The sequence below is a fragment of the Etheostoma spectabile genome, chromosome 4 (genome assembly GCF_008692095.1).
Source record: "Etheostoma spectabile isolate EspeVRDwgs_2016 chromosome 4, UIUC_Espe_1.0, whole genome shotgun sequence".
Classification (NCBI taxonomy): domain Eukaryota; kingdom Metazoa; phylum Chordata; class Actinopteri; order Perciformes; family Percidae; genus Etheostoma; species Etheostoma spectabile.
The window spans coordinates 9570302-9593206 of NC_045736.1; the positions used below are offsets into that span (position 1 = coordinate 9570302).

Here is a 22905-nt window from a genome sequence, read left to right on the forward strand (position 1 = left end):
AACTTTACTGCTATTCAAGTGTTGCTTATGTCTCAAATTTGAAAAGCCTTTACTTAACACAAACGCAAAACTGAATCAAACATACATGCAGTACATTTAAAATCTGGAGGGCCTAAATACTGACAGCTCAAGCTTTTGGTTTAGTGGAAACATTTATCAATGAAAGGATTTAGAAAGAATTCAATCAAAGCCCAAGTGTTGTATTCACAGTTGTTGTTATTTATCTGTTTCAGTCTGACTTCAATCCTGCTCTCTGCTTTGTATGTTCAAGCTGAAAATAAATCCTAATGTTCCCACTTTTAAGCCCACAATGTAAGAGCAATTAGGTTAGGATGCCATCTGACTCTGGCTATCAGTTATCAAAGCCAACATTAGTTGACTAGCCTTGACTAAACCTAGATATCTCTATTACTAAATTATGATTTTAAACAATGACCATGGCATTAATATTAAAAAAGGTTGCATTTTTGCATCTTTATAGATAATTTAAGCTCTGAGAAGATTGTTTTGATCCTATTGGTAATTTTATGGAGAAAAAAAGTGTCAAGGTGAAAAATATGGTATGAGCATGCTGGATAATTTCGAAAGACCATCGACGGCATGACTAATTATGGCAGTATTAGTTTACTGGCCATATCTGGTCTTTGGTCTCCTTTTTCTCACAGTTCTCATTTTTCTGTCGTCTTTACGAATTTCCTCTAGCAAAGGTTTAACTGCTGTTTTATGATGGCGTAGTTATTGTGATGATGATGATGATTTATGTTCTAGTACGCTTCTCTCTAGTATATTTCTGTTCCCCAGTTTCCCATAAATCAGTGCAGATATGGAGCCCAGCTTGGCTGCATGCCACTCATGCCACAGCAAACACTCCACAAGGGACATGCCGGGGTTGAAAAACACAGGGGCATGAAGACAATTCAAACGGTACCTGAATATCATCAATATCCAGTTATTTCTTTTTACATTAAATTCAATGACAATTACTGATGATCTAAGACTTTTTGTAGTCTTCTCTTCACTCGTGAAAAAACAAGAAATCTGCCACCATTTGTTGCCTGCCAACAACTATTTATCGGTGAAGCTGTCACTGAAGTTTTTGCAGTGAGATTTGGGGGAATGAAATGCACCCAGTTAACTCCACACAGACCTGTATGACTGAGCTGTCAGAGCACATCTGTCAGAGGTCGGTTCAACGAAGCAAGATGGCCGAAAGAGAGAAGGGCTGAGGGAGAGACAGATGATAGAAATGGCTAAAAAGGAGAAAGGTAGAAAAACGGACACCACACAAAACTGGGTGGTTTGGGGTTCCCCTGGCATTTCGGAATTACGCTAGGAACAAAAACATGTGCACAAACCACTTACACAAACACACACACACACACACACACATACTCACACAAACACAAATAAAACCCACACATAAATGCTAAAGTATTTAGCAGACTCTGAATCCAGCTGCTGGCTCTAATCCAACATTAACATGGTACAGTCCATACCCTCATGTGGCACCATGGAGTATGACCTGCCAACTTTCTTCTTCTGTGGTAAAGCTGCTGTGTGGCACCAGAGAATGAAGCCAGCAGCATCCCACTGCCCCTGCCAAGTCCTTCCCTTTTCTCTTCTTCTGTGGTGGCGGAGCTGGTGTGGTGACAAGGGCAGCCTGAGATGCAGTGAGGGGCCCTCACTTGACTGAATTATCTCATCAGGGTCCTTTTATTAGGAACTCAGCAGGCTTATTATTTTTATTATTAACGGCCTGTGTTTTCATCCTCAGGATGCCAGGCTTCAGTGCACACAGCTGTTTCTCCTCAACTCCTCTGTTTTCTTAACTTAAGAGGTGCTTTTGCAAAATGCCGTTCAGATATTTTTCGTCAGCATCCCCCTGCTCTATGCCTATCTTTTTCCCCCCTTATTCCTTAGGCAGGATTAGGCCAAGTTTAACAGCCATGTCTCCAGGCTGGAGTGACAGGCTAGTAAAATTATGTTGAACACAGTGAGCCAGATAATCATTAAAGTATGAAATAATAAATCCAAGTTTGCCTGGTGTGTCTCAAGCAAGGCACATCAATGTGCTTGAACATTCAAAGCGACAGTATGAAAGCATGCCTTCATCAACGGTATATTAGTAGAAGCCTTTGGTGTGAAGTATTGACTTTGACTCAATTATGTAATGTAACTTATGAAAAACAAAGAAATGGGCAGACCCCCCAAAAAAAGACAAAGGAATCACATGGTCAAAAAGAAGTAAGTATTTAAAAAGACACAGTTCTTGAAATCCTACTGGGAAGTTTTATGTGGTGTATTTGTGTCCATCATTCATCACCACCCCCCCCCCCCCCCCCCCCCCCCCCCCCCCCCCACCCGCCCCCCTGTCTTTTAGAAGAGGGTTATGAAGTGAATGTGGAGACATCAGGCTGCTGGCTAATAACCTTGTAGTGGAAGCCTGATCAATAGCACAGCTCAGGTTTCCCAGCTACATCACAGAGAGAAAGTGTAGCAGCAGCTGTTTAGAGCTTTAGTCTCGATATGAACTGCAAAGATCACAAAGAATAAAGGCATGCTTCAGTGAGGTAGTACACGCTTTGTTATGGTAAAAGACAACAATTTGGCTAAGATGGCAACCTTGCTTAACTTCACGTGAACATCAAGGGCTTTGTCACTGAAATGTAAACATGTGCTGTTTGGCGGACTTTGCATTACTTGGACAGTGTCCTATTTTTTGTTGTGGATTTGTTTTAAACAATGGATGTCTAAGACAAAGAGGAATAAGCTATTTCAGGCTGTGGCTACACAGGCATTATCTGTTAGTCAGATCAATTAATTGTTGCTTATTATGACAATAAAGAAGTTAGAATATCACCAGATTTCACAACAAGGGTCACAACAATGCACACTGTATACCAAAAGCAATTTATTTTATAGAGCAGATTTGGAAACTTGAGGCTTTCATTATTAATTTTACTTTAATATCATACTGAAAATAGGAACAATATGTAACATGTATTTCTTAAATTTTAGTTAAGCAGACTACGCTAGTACAAAATATTAGATTAGATTAGACTAGATAATACTTTATTCATCCCACAGTGTGGAAATTCCCTAATTACAGCAGCAGCAGTTTCCTACAGAAAAAGCAAAAATCAAAAAAGTAAACACAAACAACAGGCAAACAACAGACAATGTGCAAAAGGTATTGAATGAATGTAAAGTGGCATTAAACAAAAGGTATTGTAAAGTGCGGTTGCCAAAGTACAAAAAAGAAATATTGCAGTGTAAGTAAGTAACGTTAAAATTAAATTCAACATGTGACTCAATGATATAGCAAAAGTAAGTAACTATAAGATAAATGATATTGAACTGTGACCATAAATAATATTGAAATTAAGTACTTGTAATGGCAAAATATAAATACAGATAATACAGATACACAGAGAGTGTGTGGGGTAATTGGAAAACAGGAACAGAAACTACGACATCATCGTGTAGTGCAGGTGTTGTAGAGTCTGACAGCGGCGCGATGAACGACCTGCAGTAAAGTATTCCAAACACGGAAACACTGCTAATCTGTGTTTTACAGTTACTGCAAAACCTGCAATTTTATAATTATTAAGACCATATGAACTCCCTAACACCATCTGAAGACTAGGATGAAGACAGAGACAATCAGAAAAAAAATCTCCCAAATTCAAACCGTACAGTGGAGCTCAAGCTGCTTCAGAAGCAGAAAACATGAATCACACACTGAGACATGCAGACATCCCTGCAGCCGTCAGTTTTTATGGATCCCAAAAGTCCCATCATCACAACCCTCCAACCTGAAACAGCCGCATATTCTCCCAAGCTCTATCATTGGGCCCAGTGAGTCAGGGTTAATCTGGACTATTCCACTGTGCCTATATCGCTCCCAAAACAGTTCAAACTTGTCATAATGACTGTGTGATTTCAGCACCATATCAGTCTAGGGGGGACTAGAGCAGTATTTTCTGTGGCCAGCGTTAAATCACAAGAGTGAAAACACAGGATGAAAAACATTTCAGGATAAGCGAGATGAAAGGGAGATATGAAAAGATGGATTGGAGCATAACAACGCAGTGACAGTTTGAGCAAGCAATCTGATGGGAACTTGTTGCGATCCAATTACGAATATGCTAAAGAAGTTCAGTTGTATAAACCGACTTTAAATGTTAAAACTCATGCTGATGAATTTGGACTTACATGACAAAAACTGTGTGAACTCGTATTGGGCCACCATGTAGTTAAGTGTTATTTGCATGCCTTTGTGTGCCGAGAGTGGGTTTTTTTTCCAAATACGGTCGACTTAACCATTAAATCATGCTTTACTTCTACTTGATGGTAGTAAGACTACTTGGTAAAACAAGAAAGGGGGGATGGTCAGGACGGTTAGTGACACTATTAAAGAAACCACTCAGCATCCATCAGTCGTGGTCCCAAGACAGTTGGCTTACTTTCCATCCATGTGGTTTATCAATAAAGTGATTACCTTAATAGAAAGAACAGCACATTTTAAAAGCCTTTTTACTTGTCAGATAATTAAATTAGCCAATAGAGAATCTGTTCCTGATCAGATATGTGAATTATTGATGAGCCAATGGAATCTTTAGAGGGACTCTGGGGTTTTTTTAATAATTGATACAGTTCATCTGTTCAACTGTTGTGTGTGTGTGTGTGTGTGTGTGTGTTTTAATTTATCCCACATCCATGAATCGATCAGACAAATGGGGCAAAGGCAAAACGCAGCAACCATGACTATGATTGCTCATCTGACTTGGATTTCTCAAAATGTTTCCCTCAGTTGTGAGCAGGGTTATTAAAACCCAGCCTTGTGTCCTTCGGTACCCAGTCTGAGTAATAACAGAGTAATGCAGTAAGTCAAACAGTCTTGTTCTAATTAGGTGTGGTTATGGGTGGTGTTCCAGCGCCTGTCGACTGCTCGCAGACAGGACCATAAACACTTTGTGCCTCGGTGCTCTGTGGATTTGAAACACAGTCCGCAACACTGGGATGGATCCAATGAGGCCTTTTTTCTTTTGTTTTCTTTCTGAGGGGAAGAAGAGAAAACACAACAATCGCAAGGGAATGCTGGTGCAAAAGTAAAAGAGAGGAAGACAGCGCAGAGGGAGAGAGGCATTCGCAGAATTCTGTTTTTAATCAAAGAAGTCCGTATGTGTTACCGTTTTATCTTTCACTCCAAGTCGACTTCTTGGATCACTTGTGTGATTTATTTTTAGTTTATAAAGAATCAGAAGAAACAGTACACCCAAGAAACCTTGAGGAGAAAAGGCTTCTTTTTTCTTCTCTGCAGGCTGTGTAAGAGACGTACAATCATGAACTTATTGTCAGTTTCTGCAACTGGAGCTCAATTATGGCCACTGACTTGTATCTTTGCACAATCTGTGGTATTTTTACTGACTACTGTGGTTTTGTTTTTTATGTGGTCTGCAAAATGACAAAATGATGCCCTGGACTGAAGCTACGAACAGACACATTGACAAACTGCCCTCAGCCAATGTGTGGTTTACAACATTTGTTACATCCTCATATTCATATCATGTCAGGATATCTTATTAAATAAAGACATCATAAAGCGCCCATATTATGCTCATTTTCAGGTTCATAGTTGTCTTTAGAGGTTATAGCGGAACAGGTTTACATGGTTTTCATATTTTTGTTGTACAGCACATTGCTGCAGCTTTTCTTTTCAACTTTTCTGTTGACCAACTATTTGTTTTAGCTACAGAGTGAGGCATCACATTTCTATTCCATCTTTGTTAAGAGCCACACATGCGCAGTAGCTATGTAAGGACTACTGCCCAGTCAGAAGCAGAGTATGAGGGCGTGCCATGCTAACAGCTAGGCGAGCATTATAACGTGTGTTAAGAAGTGATGCATGTTTGTCACGGAAGTAAAATCTGGACTACAATAGAGCTGTTTGGAGCAGTTTGTGAACAGAGTTTTCTGTTGGCGATGGTAAGTCCCTTTGGGGTGGACTTTGGGCTTTCTCACTTTGTAAACCTATAACATGCACAAAAAAGATATATAACACAACAAAGGAAAGAGGAAAAGCCAAAAAGCATGATATGAGCACTTTACTTATCTCTATGTTATTATTGTCTCAGAGTCCTGAGAGGATGTTGATGACACTTTACAATATGGTACACAAAATCCTGACCAGTTTCCAATAAATGAATACAAACCAAATCCGTATCAAGTCTGCTACTTAATGAATGGCTAACTGGAATAGCTCTTTACAATGTATTCATTTCTCTGTACAGTATCAAGCAGTGTCCGAATTGGTCCAAAAAAGGTCCCAGTACCCTGATTCAGCGGTTGCATGACACAATTATTGCATGTGTCTTGGATATAATTATATATTAATATATACAGTATATCTTGTAGAAGTGACCCAGAATAGTCGACTGTCAGATGATTTGATCTAAGGAGCCTGAGTCGGCTGCAATCTCACAGTCGAATCGTCGCAGTGTCTGAAAATGTGGTTATGACACAAAGGATCAATCCAATCCATCTATGTGGGGGTGCTGAATGTCTGATTTCACATAATTGCTTGTTTTTTTCCCAATCAGTCATTATATATAGCCTATTTTGGCATACGTATTTATTATATATAACATTACTGTTAATAACAATTAGAAGTAAGGGTGCTCATGTGGGAAAAAGTCAGAAGTGCTGGTACTTTGTACTGGGGAGTACTGGCACATTTCAGGTACTGACTTATTGTCAATGTTGGGAGTTTCAAGGTTTCTTTTTAACCTTAGAAACCACACAAAACCTAATATAAAATGTAATGCAAGACGAAAATATTGGATCAAATGTTCGGTCAGTGTGGAAAATCAGTGTTCAAGTGCCTAAAAATGTGTAAATCTGCGTACTGAATTGTTTGTCATTAGCTCAATTAGGGCATGGCACTAAATATTACACAGAACCAATAATCAATCACTTATTTATTATCATGTACAGTACATATAAGAGTCTTTGTGAAGTAAGCAGATGCTGTTCATTAATTAACAGTTGGTTCCTGATTTGTTCTCTCATTCACTCAGGATTTGAACTACTCAGGACTTTGTGTACCTCATAGTAAAGTGTTAACGCTGAGCATGCATCTTCTCTCAGCTCTTCTGCTCTTTGTGGGTGGAGTTTTCACACACTTTGCAGGGACAAGGCAATGTGCAACAAGGTGAGGCCTCTGTGAAAATCCACTGCCTGGAGCCACCAAGCAAACTGGAGAGGAAATGAACACATTGCTCCTTTTTTCACACCTTTACCTCTCGCTCTGTCTTTCTCTCTCACTCATCCACCCCAGGCATCAAACTGATAATCCAGCAGGTCACCTGTGGCCTCCTTGTCACCCCTCCCTTCTCTTTCTCTTCTACAATGAGAAAAAAAAGAAAAAACAAGCCTAAGGGAGTTTCAATCCTGATCACCCCAGGCAGGTAACTCTGGGAGTTGAAGAAGCGTCTCCTCTTTACCATCGCAATTTTCTCCAACCTCATTTCCTTGTTCAGTGAGATTTCTTTCTTCATTCATGAAGGTGAAAAGGTGACACACATTATTCAATGGCTGGAATTTGTAAGGGTTATATACAGTTCACAATAATCTTCAAGTCTCATAAAACTTGGTAAGATAAGAACAATGTGTATAAATACAAATATGTGTGTACAAAAAAAGAAAACATCACAAACAAACACACAAGATGAAGTTGCTTGCATTAGAGATAAGCTGGTTGAAAGAAAACTTTTTAAAAGGTTTTAGCCTTCACCATCTTGATGTTCAGACTTTACCATCAAAGCTACAGTAAACTTCTTACATGACATAATAAGAAACCTCACATAATCCATTATGCTGTAAACAAATATATAACGTCACATACAGTAAAATGTGTCCACAGCATGTCATTGCCACTTTGGAGCTAGATATTAGTTTGCGATAACTAAGCAACTTCCGCATAGGCAGTTAATGTAAAGTCTCTAAACTCCATACAGCATGCTCACCACTCTAGTTTGGGATGTTTCATGCCAAGAGACAAAAGACGACCAAATAGTGGAATGCATGTAAATGACTTGCTCACTGTTGTTCAACTCTTAAGTTTTGACACTTTCCTTCCTGTAACCGATATTTCCTTTCGACAACTTAATAGAGTCTCTCCTTCATCCATTAGCTTCCTGGTAAGCTATCATTTTTCAAATCATTGATTTGAAGCGATAAATTCTCTGGCTTTATGTGTAAGCTTTTGCTGGGAGGGACGAAAGGTCAAAGGTAGGTCACCATCCCACATTTTCATTTGGACCCAATCAATACTGACACAGTCAAAGCAGACGGGTAAACCAGCGACAGCAATTTGTCCTATTTGGTTTTACTATCAATAAGCCATTTAAAGACATTGTTTCTCATTGAATAAATATGGGTCAAGATTTTCTCTAGTGCTTCAACTATGTCAGACCTAAAACATGAAGGAGCAAATTTACGTGTGAACCACAATTTTGTGCAAGAAATTAAGTCTTCAACTTGATTTGACTGTTTGTCTATTGTTTCACTGTGTAACTGAGATGCAGACTACAGCCTATCTGACTCAGACGTTGCAGGATCTGCTTTTACTCATTAAAATAGTATGTTTACATACTTTTCAGACAGACCCGCTGTAAAAGTACAGTTCATTATGCTCCACATGCTTATTCTCCATGGAACAGACGGGATGTGAAAACAATTTAGATGAAAGCGTTTAGATTGTTTCAAAATTGCTTGTGGGTGAAAGACATTTTAAACTAAACAACCACAAGCTGTACGTTAATGATCAATAAAAGAAAAATACATTGTCACATCAAACCTCAGCATGTTGGGCAGGAAATACGGTATGGCGCACACAGCAACATCTTAAAAATGTAATGACATCTCAGGGTGTGACCACTCACAATATAAGAGTCGTACATAGTGTTGATATTATTTGGAACCAACGCTTTTTAATTATTTCCCTGTAGTTTGACCTCATTACAGTGTGAGCCAGTGGAGAGAAACATGTTTTTTTCTCTTTTCTAAGAGTCAAATCTGTTTTAGATTGTGAGGCAGTGGGGCTTCTGTGAGCCATGAGAAAGTGTTTCAGATTGTCCTCTTTCATTCAAAAAAGACACCCTATCTGCTTGTAATCATTCACTTTTGCTCTCTTTGTTATTCCCCTTCATCTTATTTGTCTGTATTCTTAGTCTTTGTTCAGAGAAGATGTGATGTGTGTCAAAAGAAAGATTAATGAGGGAACATGCGGAAATTGCTTCAGTTTGTCCCTATTGACAACGTTTTGCTGACTTGCCAAAATCAGGTTAAATCAAGAAGAGAGAAAATACTTTTTAAACCCTCATGTTGTCCTCGGGTCAAATTGACCCGTTTTCCTATATCAGTGTTCTTTTTACTTACCCAGAATAACATGATTGATTCCACACAACGCTCTTTGGCAAGCACAAATCTCTGCTTTCATTAATTTTGGGGTGTCTTCTTTAGTTTTATAGCATTTGTAAAAAACAATGAAGTGGTTTTGAAATAGTATTGAGTAAAAGTCCAGTCTGTGATTCTCCATCAACATACATTCCTTTAATTTTAGTCTAAATAATTTATAATTTCTGCTTTTCTAACTCAAACATTAGGTATAATTTCCTATAAATGAGGTTTATTGACCCTAAATTCCAAAAATAACTGTAAAACTAAAGTTAATAAGATAGTGTTACGTAGTGTTGAAAACGTCGAAAAAAGTGTTGAAAAAAGTTAAAAACATTGATAAAAATGTGTTGATTTTCAATTTTGACGGGAAGATAACCCAAGGGTTAAATGTTTCAGTCCTTTGTGTCTTCATTTGTAATGTGAAGATATTATTGTATTGGTGTAAATTATTGTAAGATCTGAAAGAATGTATGCTGTAGTTGCATATCTATTTGTTTTGTAATGGTACGATATTGTGAAGTAGGGGCAGGACCAAATAAACTATTTGCTTCCGCCTGCTCCTTCTCAAACTAATCCTTCTTTATTTTGGTATGGTTTGTGGTTTTGGGTAAATTCTGATTGTTTGTGTTTTATTTTGTGTTTTTATTTTCTTTTCGTTTTTTTCTTTTGTAACATTGTTGATTATTCAAGATAAATGATAAAATGAGTGAAAAGAAACAAATGAATTTTCTAGCACCTCGTGATGTTTTCACTTCGTTACAGAAACTTTTTTCTTTCCTTCATTCTTTCTTCCTTTCTCGCCTTCTACCCCGATCTTATTACTCTTTCTCCCCTACGACTCACTTCCTTTTGCTGACAGGGATTAAAACTTTATCTCGCCTTCTAAAAGAAAGGCACAAATCAGACATGCACATACAGGTCATGTAATGAACTCTTGCTTCCTTCAGCCTTCCAGCCATGGGAATCCAGCACAACATAGGCAGAAATGACATCATGCCCTCAGGTCAAGTATCATTATAATAACAGACACACAAACCAACCGAAAAGGTTTTGTTTTAGCTCTGTGGGTAATAGATCAGGAACGTCTGCAACATATAGTACTGCACAAAAAAAAATGGCAAATTGATTAAATAATTCTGCTTTCAATCTCAGTTGTGTCTTATGCTTAAAGTCAAGGCTGAGGTCTTGATTATTTGCTGCACATTAATCATATGGCTAATTGCTTTGTTCTGTTGCCACAGCAAGACAAGGGTAATGATCATATTTCTTTTTTAATAAAGCAGATGCTACGTGATTGCACTTGGCATCACTCGACATTGCATTATGATGTAATGAGTGAGATGGGATCATATAAAGGAACAGTCTCTTTGTCATGTTTCATGCTACTGCCACAGGGCAGTTGACTTAAGTACAATTATAAAAAGCCATATGTGATGAAATTGTATATTTGTGAGATACATGTTGGAAGATTTCACAAGCATGAGAACCATCCTCGCCTTCATTTTGTATTTACTGATGAAAGAGCATCAATGAACTTCCTTTGCTGAACTACCTCATACATTCCTATGAGTCACACAGGACTGTAATGTTTAGTATTGCTGGTGCCAAAGTGTCATCGCCACGCTTCCCATTCATTGTCCATGTATCAGATGTGCAATGCATTCTGGTAGTGAAGCGGCAAATTTTGAGAGTTAGGGCGTCAAGTTGCTTCCAGTCCTCATTTGTCCAGGCTACTTCAGGAAAATCAGGGGCGTCCAGCTCGACTCGCTGCCTCGCCAAACTCCCTTGATGTTTTAAACTGGCCGCTGTCGATCTAAAATGTCTCGGAAGACTTGGAAACTGCGTAGCTTATTTCTTAGAAAAAATGTTTTTCAGAAACACATTTTGGTGAACTATTTTTGTAAAATAAGAAAACGTTTCAAAACAAGTCGCCATGTTTGTCTGCTCTCTGCGAGCTCCGTAAACCATCTCAGCTGCTCTGCAAAAGTATAACTTAGGCATTAGTCTCGTTAGATAAGCAGGGTCTATGCTGAACAAGGATATAAGAGTACAATAAAAACATTCAGTCACAATACTTGCATGCACTAAATAGGCCAGATCTATGATTGCTATGAATGCTGTGAACTAAAAGCTGTGTGGAGTAACATTTGATCAAGGACACTTGAATGATTGACACATGAATGGAAAACTGACATTTGTTCAAAATGTTTTGTATTAATAAAATTGTGTTGAGCTCACGTTTTGATTTGAGCTGTAGTAGCTGTAAAAAGCTGTAAACTGACAGCCTCTTGACCTCACTGAATGCTGTTGTTGTACCGTTACTGTTGAGGTGTAATTACCGCAAGCCTCTTCCTCTTTCTCTGTTCCTCTTAAAAAACCATTACCTGAAGGAAAACCATTCAGACGAGTGTCATCATTGTCCAGAAGTGTCACTCCACTGTCACCACCACCTGAAAAATCTGACACAAACTTGTACATTGTCAACAAAACAATAGGCCGTGTTGTTGTGTAATTATACCACACCATTCCTCGAGTCACGTGAACAGGGCAGTAATCCAATACTCTCAACACGCCTCGTCTTTTTCAGAGAGAGAGTTTAAAAAATCCCTACGCTTTCAAGAATGGATCCAAAAGTCTGATGCTTTCTGCCATGTCGTGGGAAGCTACGTGTGAACGTATCGGTCTCACCTCTAGGACTGTGTGCAGGAAATGGAAGAGTTGAAAGTGTGTTTTTGTGTGTATGTTCGGGGCGTTGGTGGAGGGTTTCCAAAAGCAAAAAGGTTGTGGAATTCTCTCAGGAGATCATCCATCATGTGAGAGTGGGAGACTGGCTGAGGTTTTGCTTTATTTGCATTCATGAGGGAATTATAAATCTCCAGAAGTGAGAACAAGTGTCAATCGTCTAAGCTGTCACTTAAACACCAGCTGTGTTCTTCGAGACATTTGTAGTTTTAGGTGGGGTTTTTTAGACGGACAGGAGTTTTTTTTAGGGGATTTGCACTATATGTACTAAGTGGCTTTTTGTTATTGATAGCAATTGTAACTGTTAAAAAGTGACATTTTGCTGATCCAGTGTTGACTCACATTTGGTGTAATACGTGTAGCAGAAATGTAAGCTATTTTCACACAGGTTAACACAGCCACTGTTGTGTTTTTAAGCATGGGAAAACATACAGAAGAGTCAGATGAATACCTGCCCCGAGGATGTTCAATTTCACATATCTACTGAGGCATTCCTATAAAGTTCACTGTTGTGTTTTCCTGTTATTTGGTTTTGGTGAGAAAGGTGTTAGCGGACTAAACACTTTCTCACGGTTCAGCAGTGAACTCAGGGGCTGGCCCGGAGGATGAGCACCGACTGGCTAGAAAATATGAATGGGATTGAATGCCACTGAGATGACAGCAGTCGTCATCCAGTGTGTCTAATGAGCACTGAGATAATGCAGTGATTTACATGTCACGTTTCAGCCCTGCAATACTGGAGCCGAGGAAAGGATTAAAACAGATCACCTGGTTACATTTTAATTTTTTGCATTATCAACTAATCCGCTAAATGATTTATCAAAAAAATCAATCATAATGATTATAAATAAGTAAGTAAGTTAACTGTTTTATGAAGCCCCTTTCAAAACCAGGGTTACAATGCGCTGTACAGTTCAACGTTGATTAAAGGCACAACACACATTACAGGACACAATACAAGGAAACATAAAACTGTGAAAACAGCTTCTTAAAATCAACTGACTCAGAATTTCTTCTTCAAATAGGGAAAGAGCCTAGATTTGGGGAAAGACAGAAAAGCCATAAAATGTCAAAGAATTGTGAAAAATGCCCATAACACTATTTAAAGCCCTTGTTGTTTGGCCAACCATCACAATTAAACAAATATAAAGAATATCTTCATAGCTAAGAACCCAAAACTAGACATGTAAACCATAAATAATAAAGCAATGAGCAGAGCCATAACAGATTCATTATCTGTTGATTAATGGATTAAAAATGTCTTCTCTTATTCGAAGTTGCATTAACTATTATAAAAAAAAAATGTTTCCCTTTGAATAAGACATACAGTGGATTGACACAATAATATGAATATAAACAACACAATACAATAGCCCTGCATTGTGTACTGAATTTGTGAAGCGAAAGGTTGTGTTCAGCTGTTGTTAAAACTGTCAGAGAGGTGCAGAGTCATTCATTGATGGCAGTTTGAGGTCATAATTAGTGGTTATGGGACAGGCGGAGACAAAATACCATGAACCCCTTTGAGTGCAGTATAATGCAGTCCTACACACCAAAAACCACAAATTACCTGAGATGAATCATCACCTCCCTGAGACAAAGTTGGTACTCATTGCAGTGCTGTTTTAACGAATTACGCTGTATCATGCCAACATGTTATTGTGTGCACCCTCTGACACATAAAGCTGGTAACCTTCCACACTGAATTGTTACATGTGCATTTCTAGTGCTGTGTTTCACGCTGTCATTTTATACAGTATACCAGACCAGTGGAGCAGCTCCTGCAGGCTGAGGTTTCATCCCGCTATGGAACCAACTCTGTCTGAGGCTTACAGCCTGAAACATCTGTTGTGATTTCTGTCAAATTGAACTTTTATTACCTGGTCATTAAAGCCGCAGCAATGGCAAAACCAGATGGGTTCTTGCTGACCTTACAACTGCTTCTTTTTTATGGTGTTGGTGAAAATTGAACCAAAGGAAGCCGTGCGCTTTATAAAATTAAGGCAATCATTCCCACATTCCTGAGACATGGGGGGCACTGAGGAGGGCAAGGAGAAGTGCAGCTATGAAGGGGAAATATATATGTGTGTGCTTTTGTGTGTGTAGACGTGTATGCATGCATACAGTACATGCACTTCTTCATGGGTAGATTCACGTGCAGAGTGGGAATGGATAGCATGTAATGGATTTACAATGTTGCAGTTATACAAGGAAAAGTCTGTTATTTTCTGTAAAATACAATAATGACAATACAGATGCATCAGTAAGTCTTTCTTAAGTAAAATATTTGAATAAAAGAGGAAGTCTGATTGTCAGAAAATATACTTGTTAGTCAGAAATGGGTCTTGATAACAGGTTTGTTTCCATATTTTGGATTAAAGTTGGATTATGCCATGTATTTTGGATAGTTTTATTAAATAGAGATCTGTAATATATCACATTTGAAAAACAACCCCTCCCTGGCCCTGCACATGCGTTTGTTCCTTATGGGCCTCCTTGCTGTACGGTTAGAGGCCAGGGTCAGTTAAATAACACGCACAGCATATAACCAGCCTGGGTGAGGGCTGTCTCACTGGGAGGGAGGGCAGCTCCATCACTGGTCCCAGTGGGGAAGAAGGAAGGGATGCTGGGTGTGTTTATTGGAGACAGAGGGAGGGAAAAATGCTTTTTAGAAGAGTGAAAAGAGGGGATTTGCCTCCTTTCCTCTCAAAGTAAAATCTGTACTTGTACTTGAATAACTCAAACCTGTTAGATATTAGATGTTTATTTTAGCTTTTATTTTATATTTAGATATATTAGATATTTAGGTTTTATTTTGAAATGGTTTGAGATAAAAAAAAAAAATGATAATCCTATGTCATGATAAATGAGAAGTACACTTGGAGAGCGCAGACCTTCGCTAAAGCCAAATAGCAAATCCGTGATTTGGATCCGCTCCAAAATGTAATGGGCTCTTCTTTGGCCCGTGCTACACCATACAGCTTTGCGAAAATCGGGCCAGTAGTTCTTCCAGTAATCCTGCTGACAAACCAAGAAACCAAACCCAAAACATAACATCTTTGCCGAGTTTACTATACATGCTGGATTCAAATCAATTGTAAAGTACTGCAACTCAGCAATGCATTGTCATGAACGGGTTTGTTTTACAAAAAAGGTATGCACACTGAAACGTATGAAATCATATGAAAACTAGGACACCACCGGCTGGTCACGTGACATCAGCTACAGAGCTCCATGCTGCAGAGCGGCAGTTGCTAACTGTTTAAGTCGCTACAGAGCTCTGCGACACCGACTACGATGTTCCGCATGGTGCTCCGTGTGGTGCTACACATGGTGCTCCATCAGGTCAGCGATAGTGGGCGGTTCAGTTACTGAGAATAGGGGACTGCAGTGAGCCGGGTACAGAGCACCGTCAGCTGCCGCTCATTTCGGCCGAGATTACGGATAAGTTCAGGCAAGAAAAAGTGAGCGTTACGCGGCAACGAAAGTTAAGTTAATGCACCAAAATGACTAGTTAAGTTGGGAAAAAGATCGTGGTAGGTATTAAAACACTTCCAAGGAACACGCATTTTCTAAGTGAAACTCTTTTCCCCGGGAAGCCAACTCCGCTCCCTGGCTTGAAAGTCGTGTGTGTTACCCAGACCACCTCTCAACGCGGCTAGCCGCATTCTGCTCCAGCAGCAGTCAATGTGGTGCGCACGGCAACAAGAACAACAAAACGTGGAAATCTTGCAAATTACAGTGCTTAACTTTTTTGGGGGGGGGTGTCATTACATTCACACCTGCCACAGTGATTAGCCAGGCGTTCAGGGATGAGAAAGTAAGCAGAGTTGAACCAAATATTTAGTCAGTTTGTATGAGTATTTTAATTTTCAGAAGAATACAGAAATGAGCATCGTTATCATCATATATAATCAATATTTCACATAAACCTTGCAAAGTATGATATTACATTATTCGCTCCTCATGTATAAATTCTCTCTCCCTCACTTTTCTTTATTCTCTCAGTCTACTACAGCATGGGAATAATAATGCTTAAGTGATATTCACATCAGTTTACCACACTACAAAACTTCAAACTTGGACCTGCTTTACACTTGTGTGTTACAGTTCAAGTCAGATCCTTCTAGTTAGTTGAAAATCCCACCTTCTTCTCTGTATTTAAAACGTACCTCAGCCCACTCAGATTCAACTGTTCCTTGTATTTCGGAGGGGAGGAACGTCGATGACACATTGGGACAGTAACTGTGTGTCAGCAGATACCGCCAGCTGGCAAGAGGATAGACAGACAGCCAACTGAGCCCATCAGAGGAAGAGAAAGACAATGGCAGCCTTCATTTCCACCGCACATTCCAGTGGAAGAAAGGAGTTGGCCTGGCCGCCTGTTGTTTGAACCTGAGGTAGACTAGTTCATCGTGTCTGGGTCACGGTACTTCCCAAAGCCATTGTCATTTTGTGACAGTGCTGATAAGGGATATTTCCAGCATATCTGTATATGATTTAGTACAATTTCCCTTCAATAAACACCCATGAGACCAAATTTCTCGTCAATGATATGATTACTATTAGGCTACTATGAGTCTGGTGTTGCTGGCAAAATGTTTGCTGTTGGTCATTGGCAGACTTGTGACAGCAACACTGGTGATCATCACTCATTATCTCACAAAAAAAAAAAAAATTAAAAAAGCAATGGCCTCTATTGTTTACAGTTACAGTATATGTTCGTTTGAGCATAAAAAATGGTATATCAAAACTGAAATGTGCCATACATTTCTGGGTGCATTTCGTTGTTTTGTGGCATATTTTTGCTATGCAGGTCAAACTTAAGTGATTATCTATCAAATTCAGTGCTTTTATGTTTGATTTTTTTGTATTGTTTATGTATTGAATGAGAATTGCAAATTTAACGAAACTTGTCACAGCACATGATTTAAAATACCAAACAAAATGTTTTCTTAAATTGAGTGCAGTAAAAAAAAGACAGTCTAAGAAATGGACATTGTGACCCCGTTGTTTCCACAGAGACCAGTGAAAGATATTAAAAGCACTTTTCCTGGTGAGTGCTGAGTTTTCCTGTGCAGCCTGCAACTGAGCTTGATGACGTAGATGTGACGTGGCCAACCTGTCTGAAAGTTGTAAGTCTTCTGGTAGCTGTGCCAAGGGAAATCTCAGTTTTTCCAATTCTTGCAGAGAAGGAGAGCATAGGTACAGTATATGTTAGGAGATAACATAGGCACAGGCAGATTATTGCTAACTAAAGTGCTAGTTAACACTAGTAATTAAACCTAAACTGCTAATGTAAGTTGAAACTATACGGTGATTCCTCTACTGTACGAGAGTAGCCTAAGTTTCGTGGTTATGACACAATCATTAGCCTATTTTTACAAAATTGTCTGCTACAGAGCCATGACATGAGCTACAAGGTAATGGAGCCTTTTTTTACAATGTTGTGTTTCTTTACAAATAAACAACGGACAAATGGAGTCTTTAACCGCTTCAGATGTAAAGTTATTTGCTGTCAAAGTGGTGTCGAAATGAATGGCAGTCAATGGAATGTTAACAGCGGGTGAGTGCTAGGTAGCAGAAAAATGGCGGCACAGGTGTTACGCTTTGTTGAGGCTGGCTTACCTCGTTGAGTAAAAGTAAACACATAAAACATCAGGACATGAAATGAAATATAATATTTTTGTAAATATTGATATTGAAATAAAGCTTTATTAGCTTTGCCATTGATGCTTGTCCAGTACAGCAGGTGTAGAGTTACTCAAAGGGCTGTTATTTGTGTTGGCCACCCAGCCCCATTTGGGACCTCAGGTATCTAATTCTGCATTGGCCCTGAACACTGTCACTAGACATAAATAACTAAGGAACGCAAATCGAAAACAGGTTTGAAATTAACAGTATTACATTAGTTAGAAATACCGGTTTCTCCAAATGAAAGTATGAATGTAGCCTCAATGGACCAGAGAGCTGTTGCTAGCCATGCTGTGTATTGAGTGATTGCTGTAGATCATTTCTTTAGACAAGAAAATGCTCTCTCTTCCTCATTGCTGACACTATTACTCTTACAGCTGGCATGTGCTTAATGCAACAGGTTGGGGCATATTCTTCTTCTTTTCTCTAAAGTAGTGAATTACCGCATTTCAGCACAAAACAACTGGAATTCATTCAAGGGCATTGTTTTTAATAGTTTAAAAGGGTGGAATTGTCCTTTAATTTTTTAGAAGATGCCTTCATCTTTATCATACTATTTCCATATTTAATATATTATTTATCTCCTTAATTAGCTGCACCCATGCTATTTGATTGATGTTTATCCATGTTTAGTAGATATCCAATATGTACTTTTTCTGATATGCCTGTGGCTTATTGTGATTTATAGATTAATAACTAAGATGTGGAACCAACCAATGATTTAATGCCTCCATTTATCATTCTCCTGCCATCCTTATCTAACACAGTGCTGAAAAAAAATCTGCTTTTCACCAGGCACACATATCCTTATACAGCTTTTTTGAAAGCCCTATTAGCCTGAAGGATGTTCTTTTCTTTTATCTGGAAAGGTCAGTGATGCTGACACTGGCCCAGATGCAAAGTAGCATGAATCTCCCCCAGGTGCCCTCCCGTATTCATGTCTGCGGGTGTCGAGATGGTGTCAGCGAGGGCGTCCTGTTGTCCCCCGCTCAGGAGAACCTGTTTCCTCCTGAGTCCTGGTTCCTAGCTCCCACTCTCTTCCTCATGTTACAGAATACACACAGAGACAATGGCACTCACACACACACACACACACACACACACACACACATATCCTCATTATATTAAACAAACAGATCAGGCAGTGGATGAGACACCTGCATTGGGCCTCCTCTGTTTTTCAGGGGGAATTACGTTGCGCTCAGGTAGACAAAGGGTCAAATATTGCTTTTCTTCAGTTCAGCAGGTGTTGTTAAGACTACACATCCACATGACCTGTTTTGGTAACCTTGAAAGATCTTTGACATTTCCCGTATACACAACTAGGAGCAAGTGATGTGTTTTAGGGCCCGGGTTAGAAATGAGAATCTAAGAATGGAATGGAAATTTCAGTAAGAAATGGGAACATTTTACAGGCCTAGGTAATGGAGGAAAAGGACAACATATGTTTAGGTGTCAGTATTATGATTAAGGATCTTGGATGGATGATTATGGATCCATCTATGGATGGAACTAAGTGAGTCAAAATATGATCTTACAGCCATTACAGACCAGGTTTTGGGGCTGTGAATAAAAACGTGATTGTTGATACCAAGAATATATAAACTGATTTAAGTTTACAAATAGTATTGTGTGAGCATGTATTATCTAATGGATATGAAACTTTCATAAGCAGTTGGGCTCACTTAAGCCTATTCTGATATTTTAAACAGGCCTATTTAGCCTTTTTCCATATTCAAGAGATATATTTTGCTTATGTGTTTTGGTTCAATCGATAAATAATCAGTAGTGGAAATTATAATAGAAATGATAGATTATGGAAATATTATGCTTTTTACTACACTACATTTATTCGGAGAAAAAAGCATGAGATTTTAAATGCAAAACTTACAACCAGCTTTTAAAATATGATGCATTGTTGTCTATTAAAATGAAGTAGCCTGACTATATAGATGCATCTAAAATATTCAGTGACTATTTCTAAGGTCAGCTATGTGTATCTGAATGAAATGAAAGTCTAATTGTCAGAAAATATACTTGTTAATTATGCTTACACTAAGGAATCACAAATAATATAGCCTAACATTCTAGGCAGTAATTTAACATTTTGAAATGTATAATTGTGTATAATGAATACTTTAACTTTATTATTTAGTACATTTTGTCAAATAATCAATGTTTGTGTACTTTTACTTAAATTCAAATTGAGTTTATTACATCTCCCTCCAAATTAGACACTAGCCAATTGCTGTTTATGTAGGCTATACATAAATAAACATAAATATATAAAAATAAAAATAAAAGGCAACTTCTGCAAAACGTGGCTGTGTGTTCAAACAGAAATGGCACAGGTGCCCATGGACTAAATGCATTTGCTATACTCTATGCACCTGCCACATTAGTAAGCCTATATCATTTAAGGAAATAGACCATTAAGTATAAAGTGAGAGGCGAATGGAAATTGGCTAATGATTCCCCCCCCCACACACACACACACACACACACACACTACCCCGCACCCATACATCCACACTCACACACAGTAAAAGATAACAAGCACTCTTGATAAAACTGGCGATAGCCTGTCGGTATTTACCACAAACTAACAACTCCTACTATCTCTAGAGAGAGAGAGAGAGAGAGAGAGAAAGAGAGAGAGAGAGAGAGAGAGAGAGAGAGAGAGAGAGAGAGAGAGAGAGAGAGAGAGAGAGAGAGAGAGAGAGAGAGAGAGAGAGAGAGAGAGAGAGAGCTGCTTCAGTTTGCGGGCCGTTGTGTAAACAAAGATTTGAAGTGGAGATAAAGGACCAGACGAAGAAGAAGATAAAAAATAAGAAGAAGAAGAAGAAGAAGAAGAAGAAGCTGAGAGGTGAAGCAGAGGAGTGCTTGAGATAAGAGAGCGCGCTCTGGCGTACACTCGTACACGCGCGCACACAAAACACACACACAAAAACACACACACACACACACACACACACGTTCAGGCTGCGGGCAGCGCGCGCATATCTCGGGAGGAGGAGGAACAAGAAATCTTCGCTCATTTACTTAACATGACTTCCCCACCGCCGGGAAAGCAAACAGGCTCCGGGAGCTGCTGAGGTAGAGGAGTGAGATCGATGAGAGTGAGAGAGAGTCTGCACAAAGCTGTCAGCAGTCAGCACTGAGCCTCTCGCTTCTTCTTCTTCTTCTTCTTCTTCATCTTCTTCTTCATCTCAGGAACTGCGAGTCGTCTCGAGCGCTCTCCTCGTCACTAATTTTGCCGGGACACTTGTGAAAAAGTCCGCGGAGTCCTCCCGGCATGGGAGACGTCTGCTCTGACTGACACTCGGATTTGTTTTTCCTGCACATTCTTCTGTCTGAATAATGGTAAGTGTGAACTACTTCAGTTTCTTTCTTTTTTTTTTACACACGAATGTTGATCAGGACAGCGAGTGTTCGTGATTGTTTATTGAGGTTGTTTATTCTGGTCAAAAAATGAGTCTACGTTTAAAAAGAATTGCTTGTAGAGTTCATCTGTGCAAATATTTCTGATACAGCGTGTTTCAGCACTGTGGGTGTTTAATTTAGATAATCTTCTAAATATGAATGAAATATTTATTTATAAGGTACAATGGCGTGGCCCCTGCCACTCCTGGTTTTAATTAAATGTATCATCAAATCAAATATTAAATCACGGTAAGTTGACTATAAAATATACATTAGACTAAATATTTGACGATCAAATATTTCCAATTGAGTTTTATAACTCCACCCGGTCTATCAGATTTATTGTAGGCTACGATTGGCTAATATAATGACATGAAAATGTGTATATCATGTGTGAATATGTTTTGGTAAGACAACAACAACAATCATATATATATTTATTTAAGTAGTACCTCTATATTTGAAGGGAAACTGATTCTTAAGGCCTTATACAAACCATATGTACATCTAGGTCTAGACAGAACTAGGTATAGGCAAATGTGAAAGTAAAGGCTATTTTCTTTTTGAGTGTAGTTGGAAATTATCTTGTTGACTGAGGGTGCTATCACCTAATTTACTTCTTCTCTATTCAGCTTCATTTATTTATTCCAAATGATTGTAAGTGTCATTAATAACAGCAGAAAACCCCCAAATCCACCAGCAACAAATCCAGTATTTGTGTCTCACTGAGCCCTTTCAAAGATGGGGGGTAAATGTGTGTGTGAGGCACCTTCCCTTAGATTGAGCTCCTTTGTTTTTCTTGGTGCCGGTTGAATCGGAGCACCACTTTTTGCTGGGCTTAAGTACAGAAGATTACACTCAGACCACTGACACCCCCTCAGCAGCCATGCAGGACCCCTCATTAACTTAATTAGGGGAGCCTCGCTATGAGCCTTTTTCAAAGGCTGGTATTCATATTTTTCAAGGACCCCTTCATGGCTCCAGACACTTTGTTTTTCCAACCGTTTAAACCACCTTTAAACATGTCTATCAGCTGCACAGTTGGACGAGCGAGGACTTAATGTGTCCCTTTGGTTTTTGGAAAAAAAATGTAAATAAATAGATTCAAAGCAAAGAAATCTGACGTTACATTCTTGATTTTCGTCAAAACCTTTCAAACGCATTTATTCTTTGGGAAATATGGGAGATTATAACATCACTTCTTTTGTTTTAAATTCAATTCAAATTAACATAATTTGAACTATAACATTTTGGTTTTGCATCTTCATTAAATGGACGTCAGAGCTTGTTATTTATTACTATTGTCATGGTTACAGTAGAAACAATGTTTAACTACAATGACATGTGTTTCCCATGTACCAGCTCACACTCATTTATTTTATAAAATAAACGGGATGTATGTATTTCTGCTTGTCAGTGTCAGTTATGTGAAATAAACCTGCAGGCCAAAGTAGGATTTCTATTTGAGATATTTGCGGATCAGATTCAGGTCTGTGACAGATTGTATATCTCGGTAAATCTCCTTTATGTACCTGTGTTTTAACCCCTACAAATACCATCCAGGGGTCTCAATGGAGGGAGGGG

The 22905-nt window shown here is 38.9% G+C and overlaps 1 protein-coding gene across 2 annotated transcripts in view; it reads left to right on the top strand.

Annotated features, from left to right (window-relative positions):
* The first annotated feature begins 20764 nt into the window (after positions 1-20764).
* Positions 20765-22905, top strand: part of eya2 (EYA transcriptional coactivator and phosphatase 2) — a 29805-nt gene continuing 27664 nt past the window's right edge. For both annotated transcript variants that reach the window (XM_032513337.1, XM_032513336.1), the window contains exon 1: positions 20765-21261. The gene's annotated coding sequence lies outside the window, so the exon portion shown is untranslated. The remainder of the gene's footprint in view (positions 21262-22905) is intronic.